The following is a 23,634-nucleotide window of genomic DNA, read 5'->3' on the forward strand; positions in this document are numbered from 1 at the left end:
AGCTATGCTGGGGCACACTGGGCACTATGCTAGCTATACTGGGGCACATGGGGCACTATACTAGCTATACTGGGGCAACTATACTTGGTCACTTTGATACTAATCATACTGGGGCACTATACTAGCTGTACCGGGGTAACTAGACTCCCTATACTGGGGCAACTGTGCTTGCTGTGTCGCCGCTCCAACCTCCCGCCCGTCCCCCCCCCCCCCCCCCCCCCCCCCCCCGCCGGGCCCCAGAGAAAATTTTGGACGGTTACCGGTCCCCGGGCCGAAAAAGGTTGGGGACCCCTGCTCTATAGGACCCAGAGCCTTCCCTCTCCTTAAATAAGTATTTGGGATTTTTTGGGCTTCACATTAACTTTAATAGTATTTTGGCTTAGCAAAGTGAGGTAAGGTAAGAATTAATTTCCACTCTGCTCTAAATGATTAGCTACAGCATGACAACCTTTTTGTATTTTTTTCTTCATTATAATTTATGGAAATCATAAAAAAGCTGAAATTTAATTTAATTTTAATTTGCAGAGACCAATGAAAGGGTTATGTCTTACTGTTTACTGTATGGGAAGAGCTGCTCCACAGGGCTCCTGCAGTCTATTCACAGCTGCTTATAAGAACTAATAAGACACTTTGATCTGGCTAAACAAACACAGAACACAAAACAGTGACTTTCTTCAGCTATGATATGTTAAATAAAGACTTTTCACTGTGTGCTTTGCAGGAGTTCGGGTCCGTTTTAAATACCCAGTATACCTTAAGATGTCTTTTTTTAAAGATCATAGTCCCCTTCCCCAGGGCAGCCATCAGGGGGGGGAGAACTGACACTCCAGTGAGGGGCCCAGGGCCTCTGGGAGCCCTGCCCACCCCCGAAAAGTGCTTGAAGGGCTGCATGTGCTGGCTGTGGGCCTGTGGCTCACTAACCAGCACACTGCGTTCCAGCACTGAAAGAAGAGTGACATCAGCGCTTGAACGTGGGGAGCAGATGAGTGAGTCTGCTACAGCGGAATCTCTATACTCAGGCACCACCTATATCTGGCTACAGGCTACCTATACTGGGGCACCACCTATACCTGGCTACCTATACTGGGGCTGGAACCACCTATACCTAGCTACCCATACTGGGGCACCACCTAAACCTGGCTACAGGCTACCTATACTGGGCCACCACTTATACTTGTCTACCTTTACTGAGGGCACCACATGTACCTGGCTACCTATACTGGGCACCACCTGTACCTGGCTACCTATACTGGGGCACCACCTGTACTTGGCTACTTATACTGGGGCACCTATAGCTTGCTACCTATACTGGAGGCACCTGTACCTGGCTAACCTATACTGGTGCACCACCCATACCAGGCTACCTACAGTATACTGGGAGCACCTAATCCAGGCTACCTATACCAGGGCACCACCTATAGTTGAATACCTATACTGGGGTACCTGTATATTGCTGGCCTATACTGGGGCACCAGCTATTCCAGGCTACCTATACTGGAGGCATCTATACCAGGCTACCTTTACTGAGGGCATCTACATCAGGCTACCTATACTGAGGCACCACCTATAGCTGGCTACTTATACTGAGGGAACCTATACTTGGCTACCGATACTGGGGGCACCTATGCCTGGCTACCTATACTGGGGGCACCTATGCCTGGCTACCTATACTGGGGGCACTGATGCCTGGATACCTATACTGGGGGCACCTGTACCTGGCTAGGGCAGGGGGACGAGCTGAGACAGAAGGGGACAAGAGGTAATACAGGGGGATAAAAGAAGCACAGGGGGAACAGAGGCGGACAAAAGAGGCACAGGGAGAAAAGAGATGAGACGGGAACATGAGACGGGAACACAGAAGGACACAAAAGAGGCACACATGGCCCCCATCTAGTGCCCCCAGGTGCCACCGATCTCCAAGGACCCTAGGAACGCCCCTGCTTATTGCTAAAAAAGCACCCTGCTCTTTTGAGAGCTAATCTTGTTCTTGAGATCTATTTTTTTTTCTTTTTTTTGTGTGGCCCACACATGGTGGTATAATTACTTCTGTGTCAGGTGCACATTATAATACACATTATAATACTCCCCTAACTCTCATGTCCCCACCTCTCCCTCTAGATTGTAAACCTTTGGGCAGGGTCCTCCGCCTTTTGTGTCCTGCCTGATCATGCACCTCCATTACTGTGCACCCATGCTATGCATTTGAGTGAACCTAACTTGCCTAATCTCCATGCTCACCTCCAGTGACTAAGCATTACTTTGTACTCATACTGTGCTGTGTGATCTGGTTTTCTTGTATTCCTGTATTGTCATATTGCTGTTTGTCCCCCCTAAATATTGTCTGTAACCTAAATTTATGTCCAGCGCTGCGTAATATGTTGGCGCTTTATAAATACAATAAATAATAATAATAATAATTACTGCATATACCTACCTGTTGTTCACAGTACACCCACCTACTTATGTGAGCGCACGCCGTGTGACTGTGCCTGTCCGGTACCTGTCTGTGTGTGACCTGTTCACATTATAATACCCATCACTGCATATACCTACCTGTTGTTCACAGTGCACCCACCTACCTACGTACGTGAGCAAATGCGGTGTCACTGTGCCTGTCTGGTACCTGTCTGTGTGTGACAGGTGCACATTGTAATACTCATCACTGCATATACCTACCTGTTGTGTTTAGTGCACCCACCTACCTACGTGAGTGCACGCAGTTTGATATTTAATACCACCAGTCACTGTTACTGTCACGGTATGTGTGTGTGACAGGTGCACATTTGTAATACCCATCACTGCATATACCTACCTGTTGTGTTCAGTGCACCCACGTACCTATGTGAGTGCACGCACTGTGATATACCACTCCGTGCATACCTGTTAACTGCACCTGTGCGACTGTACATTGTATTAGTCAAGTCAGTGCATACCTTTCACTTCATCCCCCCCAATATAAACAAAACAAAAGGCAGAGGCAGGCCACCTGGCAGGTCTGTTCGAGGTCACGCTGTCATGATTTCGTGCAGCCCTCGACCAAAGTACAGTGTTCAGAAGAAGGCACGTGCCATCAACTAACAATATTGTCAGGATGTAGTTGACGATTTAACACAGAACACCTCATCTTTCTCAGCTTCTGCACGGAAGCGTGACATATCTTGCTCCTCCTGCTCTGATTCTGGCACCCCACTTAACACTCAGTCGGCCGCCACCACCAAAGTGCCATCACCCCAAGGCTCAGCGGTGTGGACATTTTTTTGTGTGTCTGCCTCAGATGAGAGCAATGCCATCTGTACTCTCTGCCAAAATTGAGCCGTGGAAAGACCAAGACCCGCGTAGGGACAACTACCTTACGAAGGCACATGATTACAAAGCACAAATTGCAATGGGATGACCACCTGAGGAAATGCAACACACAAAAGCAAAGCCACACACTGCAGTGGAAGATACCAGGCCGCAATTATTTCTCAAAAAGGTGATACCTAAACTATACCGTGATGTTGACAGGCAAGTGGTGACATCTCTGGCACACAGCGTTGGGTCAAGGGACCATCTGACCACGGATGCCTGGTCTGCAAAGCATGCTCAGGCCTGCCCGAATACTAAGTCAGTCCCCACACACAGCATCTCTGTCTGCACACCGTGTGACTGCCTGCCCCAAGACTAAGTCGCTCCCCACACAGCATCTCTGCTCATAGGCCGGTTGACTGCCTTCTCCACAACCACCAAAAGGGTCCAGGACTCCAGGTGGATTCCTGAATTTTTAAGGCTGCGTGTACATGCCTGCCTAACTTTTCTGCTAAAAACAACAAAACAAATGTACATGTGCCAAATCCCCTTCATGATCATTACCTTGCCGCGGTGAAGGGGCTTGCGTATCACAATGAAGCAATGACTGATTATATGAGTGTCTCGGGGGGGGGGCACACCCATGATAATAAGGTAGTTGCTTCATTGTGAACAGACCAAATTTGATCAGCTGGACAGTCACTGTTTTGTCATTCAGCTACCTCAGCCCGGCGACCATATGGGCTGTAAAGCCTCCATCACCTGCACTCTCATCATGGTGCGCACCAGTCCAGCATGGCCGTCACTACACAAACAGCTGTTTGCAGTCACATACCTTTCACTGCATCTTTGACTGCACATTGTATTATACCTGGCAGTCAGTGCATACCTTTTACTTCAATGGATGGCAGACTTGCCTTCCATAGCAGATTCTCGTTAAAGGATTTAAAGTTGATTCATCTCATATACAGCAGGGCCTCAAAAGTCCTCCTGTATTGTTATTTTTGATCACTACCTCGGGACGTGCATGAAATGCCTGCTGCCTTCCTTGGATGTGTGGTAGCCATTCCTGCTCCTTTGCCCACAGTGTGCCTGCTGCCTTCCTTGGATGTGTGGTGGTGGTAGCTGTTTCTTATACTCCCACTCCGGACCGGAATCAAACCAGGATTCCACAGCCTTTACCCGTGATCCCCATGGTACTGAGAAAGTACCATCGAAAGTTTCAAACAGTTGAATGAATGGCAGACTTGCCCTCCATAACACATTCTTGGCAAATGCTTTCGATTTGGTTCATCTTACACTGGGTCAAGGGTCCATCTGACCACAGATGCCTGGTCTGCAAAGCACGGTCAGGGCAGGTACATTACTTATAAAGCAAATGGGTCCTTACTTGGATGTGTGGTGGTAGGCGGTTCTCAGGCTCCCACTCCGGACCGGAATAGAACCCTGAATCCCCGGCCATTACCCGTGGTCACAATGGCAGACTTGCCCTCCATAACAGATTCTTGTTACAGGTACTGAACAGCCAGCAGAAAATGTAATTTAAAAAAAAAGATGTAAGCTTTAACAATGGTAGAGAAAGAACCATCGAAAGTTGATAAGGCAATCAGACATTACCTGATATCACTGAGGAAGAGCAATCTCGCCATGGTGCGCACCAGTCCAGCACGGCCGTCACAACATAAACAGCTGTTTGCTGTGGGTTACACAGTGAGTTTGGTGTGTCAGTGTGAAGCAGTATTCTAATTACACTCCCTGATAGATGTATACACATTCAAGATGTTTTAAAGCACTTTAGGCCTGCAATTTAGCATTCAATGTGATTTCTGCCCTTAAAGAGACTCCGTAACAAAAATTGCATCCTCTTTTTTATCATCCTACAACTTCCAAAAGCTATTCTAATGTGTTCTGGCTTACTGCAGCACGTTCTACTATCACCATCTCTGTAATAAATCAACTTATCTCTCTCTTGTCAGACTTGTCAGCCTGTGTCTGGAAGGCTGCCAAGTTCTTCAGTGTTGTGGTTCTGTGATGCATCTCCCCCTCCAGGCCCCTCTCTGCACACTGCCTGTGTATTATTTAGAGTAGGGCAGCTTCTCTCTTCTCTCTTATCTTTTACAAGCTGGATAAATCCTCCTCTGAGCTGGCTGGGCTTTCACATACTGAGGAATTACATACAGGCAGAGCTGTCTGCACTCTGCAGGAAGAAACAGCCTGACACTTCAGTGGAAGATAGCTGCAGGGGGAAAGAAACTCACAAATGATCTCTTGAGATTCAAAGGGAAGGGTGTATACAGCCTGCTTGTGTATGGATGTATTTTCTATGTGTGGACATACTGTACATCAACCTACTTCCTGTTTTGGTGGCCATTTTGTTTGTTTGTAAACAAACTTTTAAAAACTGTTTTTAACCACTTTTAATGCGGCGGGGAGCGGCGAAATTGTGACAGAGGGTAATAGGAGATGTCCCCTAACGCACTGGTATGTTTACTTTTGTGCGATTTTAACAATACAGATTCTCTTTTAAACGCTGCTTTGCGTCAAATCCAAATTTTTCCCTGGGACTTTTGGCGTCTATCCCACTCATCCATGCAAAAACTCAGATGTTAGACCCATCTTAAAAAACACCTTTTCCATCACTTTTGTGGCCAGCATAAGTGTTTCTAGTTTTCGAAGTTCGCCTCCCCATTGAAGTCTATTGCGGTTCGAGGAAGTTCGAGTGAACCGAACTTTTGCGGAAGTTCGCGTTCGCGGTTTGCAAACTGAAAATCGGAGGTTCGGGCCATCTCTAGCGATAAGTAGCTTGCATGCTGCAAGCTGCTTATAACAGGGAATAAAATTAGGCTCATTGTCTGTTGTTGTGGTAAGTTTAGGCACATGGGTAAATCCACTTTCTGGACTGAGTGGCTGGGGGTTGAGGGAACAACAACACTCTTTAACCACTGACAGGCAGCCCTCTACTTTTTTTTCCACAAAATACTCAAACAAAAAAAGAAAAAAAAAGATCTTTAAATAAAGTTTGCTTCCAAAAGAGCTTTTTTGCTTATAATTTCCAAAACGTACTCTTATTCTAATGTACCTATAGCATGATGATTGAGAAATCAAAAATGTAGGTGTTCCTACAAAAACATGGGAAACACAGCATTTTTATTGTTACAAAACAAAAATATTAACTAGAGAATGAAATATGAAAGTGCTGTAGTCCACATGAGGGTTATTAACTAAATTAATATGTATACTAAAGTTAAACAAATGATATCTTCAACTCTAGCTCAAATTAATATAGTCTTTTATTCCAAGTGGAGTTAATATATTTTCTATGTTGTATAAAAAATTAGGTAGGTAATAAATGTGTTTAATATCTCATAACATTTTCATTTTTAAAGCATGGTTTATATTTTCTACTTGGTATAACAAAGCTTATAAACATGAACAGTGTGATAATTGGAAAAATACAATAGTGGGCATATGTTCACAAAAACACTGACATTATCCAGACTGGGATTAATTTAACATTTTATATTAAGCGTGTTTGTATGGTAAATATGTATTTCTTTTTAATGCTGGTATAATATTAAATTACATTTTTAATCTGTTACATTACTTTAGAATTCAATGTAATTAAATTTAAGTAATTTACAACTTTAAGATTTGCCACATGTTTAATTAATGCAAATTATGTTGTTAATCCTGAGAGTAACATTGGTTATTTGTTAATCCATAAGAGCAACAAATAATCTAAAATCATGTTTATTCATTTTTTTAAGATATTGCAGATAAGATTGTTAATTGAGTTACCTATCCTGGTATTGACACTTTAATTAAAAGGTATAGCTAAGCTGTTACTTCTCTCTTAAAGTTCTCCTACACATCCCAGAGATATCTACATTCCTTTCCTTGCTTGATAAATACCATGCTAGGCTGCTGCTGAGACATATTTAACCATATTTAACCATTTGAGGACCAGAGCTCTAGCTCTTGGACAATCTCAGCTCTCAATCAGCCATAATTCAAAGGCTTCTCTACATTGCAAAGCTTATCCTGATGTTATGCACCAGGAGCTCATTTCCCACCACCTCTGGTGCCTGGAAGGAGGTGGAGGTAATGTAATGGAGGAACTTATGCAAAATATGGACACCTACTTTAATAAGCTCAAAACTAGCTTTCTTATTTGATCATATATGGAATATCAGTACGACTTTACCATCCAGTTTTTTCCCTGTTCTGATTTCCCAAAAAATACAAAGATCCTCAATCCTCAAGTTATTATAGACCAACAGTTCTGTTAAACATGGATGACAGATTTTTTTTTTAAACATTTCTGTGGACCAATTTGAACACGCTGCAGAGCAAATGGTGTTTGTCAGAGGCAGATGAAGCACAAACGTTATTAGAATTATTGTTGGAGCTTTCTTTTCTGTATATCCGGAGGATTGCTCTGTAGCATTTTAGCTTTGAATGCCAAAAAAAAGCATTCAAAAGTGGAATATATTAAATGTATTTATTTTAAATAAATGCTCTATATTTCACTTCTTGTACCATCAATTATTCAGGGGGGGGATTCAATTTGGAACCTCCCATTCTTATTTCAGTCTTGTCCATGTTGAGTTTCAGAACACGGGAGGATATGAAGGAGGCAATTGCATTGAGACAGGCATTGAGTCAGGCACACAAAGTCAGAAGCTGAAAGGTAGCTTTGGGTGTCTTCAGTGTATAGGTGGTACAAGAAACCAAAGAAACCAGTGAACTAACAAGACCATAAGTGTAGACAGAGAAAATGAGAGGTCCAAGGACTGAGCTCTGGGGAACTCCAACAGTAAGGGGGTGTGGAGCAGAGGTGGTGATGGAGTGAGGCACTCTAAAGGTCCTGTCAGTGAGATAAGAGGCAGACCAGGAGAGGGCAAGACCCTGAATGCCCATGGATGCAAAAATTTAGAGAAGTAGGGGATGGTCAACTGTGTGTAATACAAAGATAGGTGAATTTAGAGATCATATTTTTTAAAATTAGCCTTCTTAACACCTCTGCTTATTTTGTAACCCACAATAGCTGTTTTAGTCAATCTTCATCCACAAGATAAGGTATCAAGCAGCTCGAGTGAGTCTTATTTATGCATTCAGCCAATGAAACACAGGTGCTTCAGGTGCCTGAGGATAATAAAAAAGAAAATAACATGTGAAACAAAGGTAAAGGTGGAATTACCTCCCCAAGGATCACATTGTTTAAATCAATTATTTTACTAAACAAAAATAGTGACACACAATAAATTGCATGCACTCCCTCAGTTTGTAAGGACATGTTCCCGCCACAGAAAATGTTTGTTTGCACTTTTTCCTATCAGTATGCATTTTTTAGTTCAAATGCTCTATCTATAATATTGAAACATGTGCATTTCCACAGGAAAATGCATGCGGCAGTATGCTTCAGAAAATGCATTCAATGCATAGCATAAGTGTGTGCATTAATAAGGTTTTGCATGTAAACGTGTATGCACTTTTATTTCATAAATGCACACATTCATACATTTACAAAAAACTCCCGTAAACTTAACTAGTAAGAATGAGTCCTAAATGCTGGGGCCCATTACAGGATAGACAACGTGGCTAAGGATGCTCTTATGTTTTTTTTTTCCTCTTCTGATGCTGTATTTTCCTTTCATTAATGTAGATTATTGTATTTTGGTTGACCATGTCATACTCTTTTTTTAAAGGGGATCTGAAGTATCAGAATCAGAATCAGAATTTATTTCGCCAAGCACGGTTGGACCGTGCCCGGAATTGGGTTTGGCACATTGATTGGCACAGAGATAGTAATAATACAACAAACAAGATGATACAGAGAAGTACAACAGAACACGAGCGATGCAACAGAAGAGGAGTAATACAACATTTGCAGTAGCGCAATTATAGTTCTATCAGGAATTACAGTGTGTAGCAGAGGATAGTGAATCTAGTACAACTAGGCAAGCAGTAAGCAAGAGTGGCCACAGCCGAAGTCAGGTATTAGTCCGTAGATGGCAGCAGGGTGGGGGGGTTAGAGGGGTGGGAAGATTTCAAGAGTCTAACGGCTGTGGGAAAAAAAGTGTTCATGCGCCTGGTAGTCTTGGCAGGGATGGACTGAAACCTCCGGCCCAGTTTGAGTCGGCTGAAAGAACTGTGGCCAGGGTGAGAGGGGTCGCCCACAAATTTCAATGCTCTATTACGCAGTCTGGTGTTATAGATGAGATCTAGAGGGGGGAGGGGTTTTCCAATAATCCTCTCCGCTGAGCTGATGACCCTCTGGAGTTTATATCTGTTGCTGGCGGTGCAGCTAGCAAACCAGACCAGAATGGATGAGCAGAGGACCGACTCGATTGTAGCAGAGTAGAAGGACCTCAGAAGTTCATGGGCCATACCGAACTTCTTTAGTTGGCAAAGGAAGAAGAGTCTTTGTTGCGCCTTCCTCTGGGTTGCGGTAGTGTTTACCCTCCAGGTCAGGTCATCAGAGATGGTTGTACCCAGGAGGCGGACACTGGGAACCTTAGCGACCTCAGTGCCCTCAATGTATATCGGGGGAGGAATACTGGCATGCTTCCTGAAATCAATGACCATCTCCACTGTTTTGGTCGTGTTAAGAACCAGCCCGTTCTCACTGCACCAATTGCAGATTCTGTCCACCTCCTTGCGGTAAGCCTGCTCATCGTTCTCACTGACAAGGCCAATAATTGTGGTGTCGTCCGCAAATTTGATGATTTTGACAGAGTCATCTGTGGATATGCAGTTATTCGTGTATAGAGAGAACAGAAATGGTGACAAGACACAGCCTTGAGGAACTCCAATGTTGGTCACTCTGGGTCTGGAGGATATGTTGCCCAGCTTAACAACCTGGGACCTATTCGAGAGGAAGTCTATGATCCAGAGACCAAGAGTTGGATGGACATTTAGCTTCTGTGAAGTTGAAGAGAAATCGACAGCCCAATATGGTGTAGTATGTCAAAATTGATTGGATAAATGAAACAGTGAGATGGTAATACTCACAAACACGGATTACCACCTAGGTAACCACTCATTAGGCAGGTGAGGAGATTAGACCTGTCCTCACTCAGGATTAAGAAGTCGCTATCTGTAGATAGGAAGAAAGGGGGTAGATCACCCGTCCACCTGGGGTGGACTCAAATATATTGGTAGGTGAATAGAGGCGCCAGAAGGATAAAAGTACATAACATTTTTTAAAAAAATTGCTGGGAGGAAGTGGTGGACTCGCCTCCGTTAAAGCAGACACCAAGGACTGTAAATATATAGATATACATATTTATTGAAAATACCCCAAAGATGCAACGCGTTTCGTGGGCACAGCCCACTTCTTCAGGCAATAAGCAGGGGATAAACAACTGTAAACAAAAGACAGAGGCATAGCTATAAATGTTGCCATAAAAAGATACAAATGGATTATTAGTTAGTGTAATAAGAATAGTACTTCTAAAATAGTGTTTAGTGATATGTTATAGTAGGGGGGTGATTGCAAGGAATGGGTCAGTGTAAACTACATAATGTGTATAGGGGAATGGACTAGATAACAGTGGTAAAAGGTAGTTAGTAAATCAGATTTAGTTGGTATCAAATTGACCGCTTTAGGTATATTTCAGTAGAAGGTAGGGAATGGAATACGTTGTAGCTGGCAAGAGGGAAAAAGGCATGTGTAGTGGTTAAAAAATATTTATTATTTTTTATTCTTTATTCTTTATCTTTATTTTTAACCACTACAGATGGGAGCCCTTCAGCCCAGGAGCCCAGTCAGGTGATTGTAGAGGACGGTCCTTTAATTCCTAGAACTGCAGGAGGGAGCAGCAGTTGATGGGCGACCAGTGGCATTCAGCCAGCAGAGCGTGGTCGCGTGGTGGAAGGAGCTGCAAAGTCTTGTTCCCTGTGGGTAGCGAGGGAAGCTCAGCACCGCCGGTTTCCGACAAGGGGATGGCCCGGACTCGCAAGCGTCAGCAGTGGCTAGTGAGGAGGGACCAAGGGAGCCATCAGATGGCGGGGCCCCCCACGTGGTGAGCACGGCGGTGTTGTCCGGAACTCCACTGATTGTCCGGACCTCACTGGCGGCAGCAGCGGCGGAGGAGCGGAGAAGGAGCGGAAAAGCCAGCCTCGGATGGCAGGGGCCTCCCACGTGGTGGCTGTCGGCAGTGTCGCTCAGCAGCGGCGGAGGAGCGGAGAAGCCAGCCTCGGATGGCAGGGGCCTCCCACGTGGTGGCTGTCGGCAGTGTCGCTCGCCTGGCAGTGGAGGGTCAGCCGCCGGAGATCAGTCAGAATGCGGCGCAGCTGAGAGCGCTGGATGGTTGGATGGCAGCGACAGAGCTGGGCTCTACTGGAGAGCTGTGGCAGCTGAAGGGAAGCGGCTTATGCCCGGTGGCAAGGGGTCCATGCTGCTCGCCTTAGCATCGGTGTACTGGAACCCGGCCGGAGGACCTCACGCCTTGATGGATCATAGTCGAGGAGTACCCGCGGCAGTAGCAGGGCATGTGGGTCTGCTGTGTCCTGTTGCGAGGCTGATCGGGATATCTCCACTCTGAGGTCAGTCGCAGGCTGAGCTAAACGTACTAAACTAGATCTTCTAGATCTTCTAGTACTGCTGTTGACTTTGCTACACATAAAACATAACTACTACTACTAAAAACATAAAGATTGCTAAAAACTACTGCCTAAACTTACTAAATACAGCTGGAAAGAGAGGAAGTTTGCAGGAGCCATGTGCCGAGGCAGCCCTGGTCGGCGCCATCTTAGTTGGAGTAAGAGGAATACTGAGGCTTCTAACTTCATTCCCTTATAGACAATGGCTTCAATTCATCAAAGGGTGTTCGATAACAAAATCCCAGTCCTTAAAATACCGCATTCGGTATTTTACACTTCACTGTGCTAATTCATCAATATTTTCACACATGTGGTAGATGTTCGGTAAGTTACCGAAGAGGTCCGTGCAGTGAGGGCATTACAATAGGAAAGAGGCAGCACCGACATCCCTATACATGTGCCTTTTATATTTGTTGTGCTGCCTCTGCTCTTGCTGAATCTGTCTCATTAGTCTTAAGTTTCTATTTACTTGCCACAGCTTAGATGAACTGCTGAGAAACATTACACATTCCCTGCTTAGGTCATTTTGCCACGAGCTCCCACTTGCATTCCTGCATATTTAAACAGGCACTCAAGGGGTTACACTACCGAAGGGTGCCTAGAAAAGAAGGGTGCCTGGAAAATAACTTTAATTCTTTTCTCTCCCCTGGCTGCCTGGGGGGGGGGGGGGGTCTGTTCCACCCGAGAAGCCTGGCCAACCTATCAGCAGCACTTGGAGGGGACAGGGGAGGTTTCTATGGTCCTGTCACACACGGAGAAGGCATTCCAAGCTCCTTATCGACAGGGGAGAGCTGGAGATAAACACCGCACATGTTATCGAATGCTGTGAGCTTGATGAATTAACCACTTGCCGACCGCACACTTATACCGTGCGTCGGCAAAGTGGCAGCTGCAGGACCAGCGACGCAGTACTGTGTCGCCAGCTGCAGGCTGATTAATCAGGAAGCAGCCGCTCGCGCGAGCGGCTGCTTCCTGTCAAATCACGGCGGGGGGCTCCGTGAATAGCCTGCGGGCCGCCGATGGCGGCTCGCAGGCTAAATGTAAACACAAGTGGAAATAATCCGCTTTGTTTACATTGTACGGCGCTGCTGCCAATCAGCGGCCGGGGATTGCCGCCATGTGACAGGGGACGTCCTGTCACAGGCTGCACAGGACGGATAGCGTCCTGTGCAGCCCCGATCACCAGGGGGCCAGGTAGGAGAGGGGGGAAGCGGAATTTCACCGCGGAGGGGGGCTTTGAGGTGCCCCCCCTGCCAGCCACACGCAGGCAGGAGAGATCGGACCCCCCCAGCACATCATCCCCCTAGTGGGGAAAAAAGGGGGGTGATCTGATCTCTCTGCCTGGTGTTTGATCTGTGCTGGGGGCTGTAGAGCTCACCCAGCACAGATCACATAATTCAATGCTGGTCCTTAAGGGGGGTAAAGGGTGGGTCCTCAAGTGGTTAACATTTGCTGACATTTTACTGACATGTGTTGAGGTAATCACTTAACAAGTCGGTAATTTATCTCTCTGCACAGGAATGTCTGCTTCTCATGCGGTAACTGCTTTGATGAATTAACATTTTACTAAGTGCTCCGTAAAGTCAGCTGTTTTCAGCATTACCGAATGCGGTAATGCTTGATGAATTGAAGCCAATGTCTGATGTCTGGCTTTCATGCTGAGCCTTTGACTTTAGTTGTTTTTGAGTCACACACCTGCAGCAAGCATGCAGCCAGGGGAGTTAGATTAGAGTCAAAATATCTGCATACTGATTCCTGGCCAGCAACTTAAATTAATAGAGGCTGAGCATCAACACAGTTGTCAGACAACAGGCATTGTTTAATAGAGAATTAAGATGGCAGCCTTCATATACAGTACCTCTCACTTCAGGTTTCCTTTAAATGTTAAGCATTGCATCGTCTAAACCCTGTTTTTAGTACTTATTAAAGACGAACTGCAGTGAAAATAATGTATTGAAAAAAGTACTTCATTTTTACAATAATTATTTATAAATTATTTAGTCAATGTTTGCCCATTGTAAAATCTTTCCTCTCCCTGATAGAGATGGCCCAAATAGTTCACCGGCGAGCACTATTCTGCAAAGATCAGGTATTCGGGCTCACCATGAATGGTGAGCACATGACGTTATTCGACCTGCCCCCATACATCATCATTGGGCTAACCTTAGACCCCATACATCACAGTCAGCAGGCACATACCTGTCAACAAGCCTACACTCCCTCCAATCAGCCTACACTCCCTCATGGAACCCCCCACGCCCCCTATAAAAACGCTGCGGGGCCCGCCATGTTGCAGTCTGTGTTCGGCTGGAATAGTGAGAGGAAGGGACAGAGTTTGCTGGAGATAGGGAATGTGTTAGCTAGGCTTGTTTGCTTTGATCCTCGCTGGCTGATTGCTGTTTAATCACTACCAAACGGCCCTTCTGACATTCCACAGCCCACAGGAATCCACCATTGTGTCCAGTGTCCACTACAAGCATAATAGGGCTCCAGGGCCTCTGTGGTTATCACTAATTAACTAAATCACTAAACTGTTGCAAATTCTCAGTGTCTGTCTGATGTTGCACAGACAAAGCACACTGGCACTAAGCCACACATATGCCCACTAATAGTGATATCCAATTGTGTGCCACATAAAAGCACAAGCACAGTTTTACCACTACTGCTCCAGCGCCTCTGTTATTATCACTAAACTGTGTTCAAACTGTTGCAGCATATCCTCAGTGTCTGCCTGATTGTGCACAGACAGAGCCCACTGGCACTAAGAAACACCTGTGCCCACTTTTAGTCATATTGAATTGTGTGCCACATAAAAGCACAGATCGTTGCTTCATTGTGGACAGACCAAATTTGATCGATTGGCTGCATACATTTTGGCAAAACCTTTGGTCACCTCAGGTGATCATTCAATAAAGCCTAGTAGACTTTATTGAATGATCACCTGAGGTGACAAAAGGCCAGCACTGGGCCCACACAGCAGAACCACTGTTTTCTGGGTCGCTTTACTGTCATTGAGCTACCTCAGCTCAATTAAAGGGGCTGGAAAACCGCCATGTCCTGCATTCTCGCCAATGTGCGCACATTAGCTCAGCGACCTCTACACAAACATTGTGTCCGAGAGGACTAACGTTTAAGTCCTAAGAGTCTCAACTATTAACAACTCTTTGCGGTGCGTTAAACGCCGAGTTTGGTCTGACAGAGTTTGGTCTGTTAGAAGTGGGCATAACCCTTACATTACCACTCTGGACATTTTAAAGCAGTCCCTTTCCTCAAATGTAGGAATGTACTGTGATTTCTGCCCTTTAGGGAATAAAACCTGACTCTGCGTCAACACCGTCATTTTTGGTGAGATTTTTGGCATGGATCCCCCTCCGACATGCCCCTGTCCAGGTGTTAGATCCTTTGAAACAAGTTTTCCATCACTTTTGTGGCCAGAAACAGTGCCTGTATGTTTCTAAATTTGCCTGCCCATTGAAGTCTATGGAGGTTCACCCGGTTCATGCGAATCCAAACTTTTCCCTGGAGTTCGGATTTGACTATCGCAAATCCAAAATTTGATGTTCACGACATCTGAACTTCCTGATTTACATTGACATCTCTACTCCCTGATTTACATTGTGACATTTATCACATGGCAACATTTTTACTGCTGGCAGGTGATGTCTGTGGAAAGAGATGATGCATTTTTGGCAATTGGTAACAGCTGTTATTTTTCACAGTGCAACAAGGCTCCCACAGTGTGATGTCCGCACCCTGGTGCTGACATCACACTGTAGGAGGAGTTTCACCACAATATCAGCCATACAGAGCCCCCTGATTATCTATTTGGGAAAAGGAAAAAGATTTCTCATGGGAAAGGGTGTATCAGCTCTTGATTGGGATGAAGTTCAATCCTTGGTTATGGCTTCTCTTTAAGATTTAACTGAGAAACAAGTTACATTAATTTGAAAAATAAGTTAAGAGTCAATCACTTTGCTTAAAATATACAAACTCATCATGGAACATGAGTAAAAACATTATAAAGAGCATATATTATACTAAGCTAGCTTTACATAGGAAAGAGCTATAATGTGCAAAATGAGTGTTCTCTGTACAACTGTAAAATTTACACCATCAAATACCATTAATGCCGCTCTTAATATAGACAAAGATCACAGAACATCCATTAAGACATAATGAAAAGATGTTAACAAAATTAGATGCTAATGTTTGAAATAAACCTGTTTATTTGCATGTATACTGTATCTGCTCCGTATTAAAAGTGTTGCCATTTTATCAACTGCTTATTTTAAAGGTAAAATGTGCAATTTTATTAAAAATTGATATACCGGTAACATTAACTTTCTACATAAACCTCTTAATGATTTAATGTTATTGCTGAAATTTGCCTCTCAATTTCAATCAGCAACTAAGGAGTAGGAGAAAAAAAAAGATACATTATTATTATTTATTGTTATTGCAACTATGGTAACTGTGTTAAATTTTGTATTGCTATCTATGATGCCTATTTACTAAGAATGGTGTTTAGGCTGCAATTTGTTTCCTTCACTTTTCAAATTTTGATTGACAGTTCTTTAACACCTCAATTGTAAAAGAGGATTTTTTTTCTGGTGAACCAGGCTTAAAAAGTGAAGTGAAGATGTAGTATACATATCTTTAAAGTGTACCTGTAGTAAAAAAAAAGTGTCCCTATGCGGTAGTCACCCCTGGAGGGGGGAAGCCTCTGGATCCTGGAAAGGCTTCTCCCATTCTCCTCTATCAGACCTTTCAAACGCTGAGATCCACAAAAGTTGCTTGTTGACAGCTCACATTCCAGCTGAAAAAGCTGAGCCAGATCGGGTATGTGCGCCGTGAGCCATCAGCACCAGCACAATTGCATGGTCCATGCTACTGCACAGGCACAATGCAGCTGCGCTTCAGGGTCACATCACTGGATCTAGCCTGGCTGAGGAGGATGGAGGAATCCTCTCCAGGATCCTGAGGCTTCCCCCTCTTGAGATATGTATTCAAAATTGGCTGTAGCCAAACTTACAGATTTGTTTTAAGTAAGCAAATATACTCCAAATAGCATTGATGATGTGGTGGGAAAAAGTGTAAAGGTGGTTATATTAATGGTCCATATTAGCACTATAAAAAAATAAGCGGACATATCTCTTTAAAAGCATTACAGCTTATAGTAGCCAGGTCATGCATGCACAGACGCGCACGGCTGGCCAGATTACCTGGGGGGGGGGGGGGTGACAAGACAACAGAGTAGCCAGAGAGGATGATAAGTATAAATACTCCTATTACACACATCTCAGGTACACTTTAAATGGCATAATTGTAGCTTGAGTAGGGCAAATTTTTTTCATAGGTTTCAAAGACATTTTGAAATAAGGAATATTTAAAAAAAAACAGACAATTAATGGACAGAGTACAGGTAAATTACCAGTATTAATAAGAAGTAAAGGTCTTTTTAGGCTTAGCTTTGCTGAGCATTGTAATTTAACTTCACAAGTAAAAGTACGGTAGTTGGTATGTGCTTTTTTGAACTTTAAACTATATTTATCCTAAGGAGATAAAAGGCCTTGGCAGCCTTGGGCAGGTTACAACACTATTACTAGCCATTGAATACATGTCTGACAACTGCCACCTTTGATCCCGTTTATGTACAGTTTCTTGCTTTATCAGCCTATGTCAGATCTATCTCAGTCATGCTATGTAAATAGCCTCTATTTGCTACTATCTAAACATAAAACTTCAAACAAACAAAAAAGTTAAAAGTTTTTGGATATCACCAAACACTCAGGGATGAATAGCAAAATGAATTCATGAGTTTAAAATAGCTTATCCGGTTTGGATAAAAATACTTTATAGCTGTGATAGCAATTAATGGTGTATTTCTGGAACATAACGATTCTTCATCTAAAGATACCAGCAGCCTTTCTTTGGTCTGTCCCGATATCACAATTAATGGTTAAGCCATATTGTTCATGTAAAATGACAAGCTAGAGACATTTTTCTGTGGGTGTCTTCTATTTTCTCAGTTAATAAATCATTATGTGACACATTAGGGTATCATAGTGGATAAACCAAGGTTGTATACACCTTGGGAAAAAATAAAAGACTAATGTATTATGAATAGTGTACTTAGAGAACATCTGTTAAAGATTAAAACAAAATCCATTCCTTAATTGACTGTCTTATAAAGCCAAAAAGTTTTTCCCCTCCTCTTTTAAAGTGGAAATCACTATTTCTAGAAAATCTTGGTAGGCAAAACTTTTCACACAAGGATTATACATCATATTTTTTATTATTAGTTCAAAGAAAAAATGTTTTTTTTTAAACTTGGTAAAATTACATTTTGCTCTGGAATACGTTAGTATATCGAGTTCCAGGTTTTATATACAGTTGTCTCTTGAACCCCTTGTAACCCATGCAGGTTGGTATAGCTAGGATTCAGAGCCCAACCCACTCATATAACTCTGCACCCAGAGCTATGCCATTTCACATGGTCCAAAATATGTGTTTGTTTGTGTGTGTGTGTGTGTGTGTGTGTGTGTGTGTGTGTGGCGGGGGAGGGGGGTCTCCGAAAGGGAGGGTCAGCAAAGCTTCCTCTCTCACCCAAACCCCCTTGTCCACACTGAGGACAAGGGTCTGTTCCCCGCATTGGGTGCCCAGAAGAAAGTTAGGCCCTGGGGGGTCCATGATGGAATCAAGGGTCCACTTTACTATGTGGCACCCTAGGTATAAGGGGAATAGGAATACTAATGTACCCCTTACTCATTTCCATAAAGGGTTAAGTTGAACTAAAAATGCAACTTCAAAAAAGTCCTTGAGTGTTCTTAATTAATCATAAATAGTTATATTTTATTAATGATCCCATTCCAATATCCTTGGAAATGTCCCACACTGGTATATTCTGGACATTAATTGAATATCTCCACCCCATAACCCCCAAAATATAGTAAGCCCCTTACAAGCATCTTTAAAGAGACTCTGTAACAAAATGTTCAGCCTTACTTCTTCTATCCTATAAGTTCCTATACCTGTTCTAATGTGGTCTGTCTTACTGCAGCGTTTCCTAGTTGCACAGTGGCTGTATTATCTCTGTTATATAATCTAATCTTCTTTCCTTTGTCAGCTTTGTCGGCTGAGGCAGGAATGTGCTGCTCTGCTGTGATAGGATAGAAGGTATGCACACCCTCTCCACGCCCCCTTCCAGGCTCTGTATGAGTCACAGGCTGAGCTTCTCTCAGCCATGTTTTTTGTTTGTAAACACTGCCTAAAACTGGCAATTACAAGCCAGGATTGCAGCAGGAAGTGGCAGAAACAGCACAGAGGGGCCCAAGAGAACATAATGAATAGAATGGTATGCTTTTTATTGTAAGAATTTTAGAGTACAGATTCTCTTTAAGTGTGGCACTGGGGCTCCCCATTGGACCAATGGGAAGCACTGATGGCCCATTTTGATATGCTTTGCTGGGGCGAGCCTCCCATCCTGCACTTTGAGGGATCTCATTGGTCAGTAAGTAACCAATAAAAATTCACTTTTGCAGAGGTTCCCCTACTAGTGCTGCAGTAGTGAGGGGCAATGAGAACAAGTGTTGGTGGTGCGGCATACGTGTGAGGTGCCAGTGGGCGCTGGTTGAGGAGAGGGCATCAGATGCCAACAGCAGTGTATGCGAGGTTGGGTCAAGCCCTTGTGAAGCATCTTTAACTGGGAGGATTTTTATTGGCCTGTTACAGGTTCAATAGGGAGCCCTGGCAGCACATTTAAAGACACATTGCTGGGGCATGCTATACTTTAATATTGCAAGGTAGCAATAAGTGTGGTGTTGTTCTGTGTAGATCTTCAATGAGAACATATTGTCCAGAAGATACTAGTGCAGGACATTTCTGGGGATATTGAGATCATTAATTAAAACTAAGTATTTATGGTTAATTAAGAACACTAAAGGACTTTTTTTGTGGTTGCATTTTTATTTCAACTTGACCATTTCTGGAAATTGGTAAGGAGTAAATTTGTACTCCTATACCAATTCTACTCGGTGGAGCAGGAATCTGTGGGATCCCCTTGTTAGAGAGAACCCACAAATTCTACCATGAACCCCAACACAGGGCCCCCCAACTCCTCCTGGGCACTGTCCAAAATCCCAGACAGTGGCAAGGTGGAGGGGGATGAATAGTAAAATATTTACCCAAAAAATATGTATTTGAAAGAGATGTCAATGGTAGCAACTTAAGTGGTTGATAGCAGAACCCCCATATGTGTTTGAATCACCAAAAAGGAAACACTTTTTTTTCAAAAAGACTTTGTAGTTTTTGAGAAATTTGATTTTGAATAATTCAAAGAAAAAATGTTGGCTTCCCGTCTCTTGCACAGCCTCCCCCCATACCATGGACCATGTGGGCAGGTATAGCTCAGGCTGTGGAGCCCCATGCTGCTTGGGCTCAACAATCTGGCTATCCTAGCCTGCATGGGTAACAAGGAGTTAAAGAGGCTTGGTAGGGGGGGTTCCACATCATTTTTTTTAAATTAACTGTGATGTGGCTATTAAAATGTAGCCTTAAAGGCAATTGAGCACCTGTAAGTGATTACTTATCTACAGGGACTGCACTCTGCCCCCAAGTCCACCCTCCAATCTGTATGGGATCTACCATCTTCTCCAGGAGAGGCCGCAGTTGCTGAATTTTGGAGGTTTCAGCAGATCCCATAAGTCCGGAGAAGCCACAGGGGCAGCCTCCTTCCCATAAGTAAATAGTGATCATCACCCCACTCTATTATGAACCTCCCTTGTGGAGAGGTTAATTTTATATATTTTCACTTACAGGTAGTGATGAGCATCATGACCTAATTACAATTACGCAAAATTTTGCGTAATTTGCTAAATTATGCGTAATTTTGCATTTATGGGGAATTTCGTAGATACGATCATGTTTTGTAATTAAGATCATTTATGTAACCCAAACAAATCAGAATTTTGTGTTTAACACGGAAACTTGTCAATTCTCGAAATTGTTTTCCAGTCCAGAGCCTCCTGATACATTTAAAGCGACAGCACTTGCAGGTACTTTTGCCTTATCAGATATTGCAAAGCCCAAAACCAAGTGTCTCAGCATGCATGACCGCTATGTGCACCTTGACAAAGAGCACCTGTCTTAGAAATGGCTGCAGATAGAGCCTTCTGATACATTTAAAGCGACAGCATGTGCAGGGGCCTTTGCATTATGAGTAATTGCAATCAATGAGTAACTTTCCTGAGTTTAGTCATTACCTAAATGTGCATCATTACTATTAGAAACAAAATTACATCCATTTTCCTAACTAAAATAACTTTGTTTCTATAGAAAACATGCAATTTCCCGTTAAACACAAATTTGCACTGAAATGCAAAATTACGAAACCGAAATTTTGCTTACGGAATTCCGAATGACGGTTTGTATGGCAATCACGAAATTATGAATTTGTGTTGTAGCGGCAAAATTCGCGTCCGTAATTAAGGAAACACGAGATTTTGACAATTTTGGCTTAACACTACTTACAGTTGTCTTTAAGGCCACTCCTTGCCAGTATAAAAATGCTGTTGCAGGAAAACCAGCTTAATTGTTGTTAAGCATAACACTAATCATTCAATGATACTAATTTAAGTGACCTTCTGTGATGTGTGAGACAAAATGTATCCAGAGCCTGGGAGCAGAGAACCAAGGTTTGAACAGAGATTACATTTTTTCATATATGTATAATATAAACATTTAATACTGCTCTCTCCCTTCTCAATAACATGTATTACTTCTCCCTAAAATCCTGTTATTTTTTGCAATCTGAGTGAAGCTGGAATTTACCATCCCTTCCACTTTTACAACTGATAAGTAGCTATGAAGTGCGCCAGGCCAGATCTTCCAAGGTTTGTAAGAACTCCCCAAGATAATGCATTCTGATTATAGCCAGACTCTAGTAAATAATTTTACAATGTCTGAATGACATTGATCTGTGTTAGCAAAGCAATCTCCGTGCTTCCTCCTGATGTTCGAATGTAATTATGTTTTGTTTTTAAGATTCAGGTTTAATATACAGGATAGAAGCTGGAAGAATATACATATAATACATCAAGCGCTTGCTCTTTTAGCCAATAATCCTTATTCAAAACTGTTTGTCAAGATTCTTATAATAAAAAAAACAAAGGAGACAAAAATAACCCTTCGTTTTTTCATATTAGACGTGTTGCACTACACCCCGTTTTAAAACCCCACATGGGATTAATGATTAAAACGCATTACATGCGTCATTAGTACACTCTTGCTCTACAGTTTTGTTGTGTTCATATGATTCTCATAATATTCTTCCATTAATACTGTTAGATTGTTACTGATTTATATTTGTCAAGCTAAATCATTACTCTTTAATGGATTTTCTTCGTTATTGCTGTGGTGGAGGTAAAATATTTAGACTATGCAAACGGAAAATTATGCAGATTTTCATTACTTCAGATCATTTCAATTTTTTTCAGATAATTTCAATTTCAGAATAAAAAAAGCTATTTAAAGGACAACAATTATTCAGAGTCAAATCAAGTGTATCACTGTTGTGTCTATCACTCTATGGCCTCAATTCACTAAACTTATCTCCTGTCTTTAATAACTCTTCTAGAGTTATCACCATGGTGATAAGGCATGTAGTATTCAGGAAACATTTTACCTCAGGCAAGCCTAAAGTTAACTCTTCTGTCTTTAAATTAACTCTCCAATCCTTAAAATAACTCCAGAGTTAAAGACAGGCTGTTAATTAGCTGCATGTGAAAATAACTACAGAGGAGGTAAATTAACTACAGAGGAGGTAAATTAACTACAGGAGAGGTAACTTAAGGAATGAAGAGGTAAGATAACTCTCTCACGTGTGGAGGTAAGTTTTCTCTTGCCTTATTATCTCTAGCATGATCTTAGTGAATTGAGACCATTGTCTATCTTTTTAGTAAGAGGAGATTTTGAGATAATCTCCTTTGATTTCCATTAGTCCTATTTTGTTTGCTTCTTGGGACACACACACACACACACACACACACACACACACACACACACACACACACACACACACACACACACACACTTTCTTAAAATTAATAGCCACATGATTTTTGAGAACCCACTCCTCCCAATTAACGTGGTGCAGTAGAATTCTACGGTTCTGATCTTATATACTGTACTTCTTTAAACTTTGATAGCAACAGAAACAATCCAATGCCTAGTGACATGTAGACTTTCTGTAACACTTTCTGTAATTTGCAGAGAACATGTTTTCTACTTTAATTGTGTTTGCAGTTGCAATTTATTTTGGTCTTCAGGGAAAAGGGAATCCAAAAATTGATCTCTCAAGGTGCGTACACACGCCCAACTTTATGCCTGATTAACATTTGGATCGGTCGGAACTGACAGGCGTTTAAACGGCAGTTGGTCCAACTGATCCGCCAAATGGATCGGGCAAAACAGCTGTTATCAGTCGCTCAACTACGCGTACACACGTCCAACTTGTTGTTAAAACAACAAGTTGGTCAGAAAGGTTGGACGTGTGTATGTGCCTTTAATGTGGGCTAGTTTTCTGGACTCAGTAGAGCTTGTATAAATACATTTAAGCATGTCAAGACTCCCACAGGTCTGCACGACACTGTACTGGGGGACTATCTGGTCAAAAGAATTAGCCAGGTTTTACAGCTTAATTACAAGTGATGTACATACAGGCATTAGGGTGGAGCCAGAGGG

The sequence above is a fragment of the Hyperolius riggenbachi genome, chromosome 1 (genome assembly GCF_040937935.1).
Source record: "Hyperolius riggenbachi isolate aHypRig1 chromosome 1, aHypRig1.pri, whole genome shotgun sequence".
NCBI lineage: Eukaryota > Metazoa > Chordata > Amphibia > Anura > Hyperoliidae > Hyperolius > Hyperolius riggenbachi.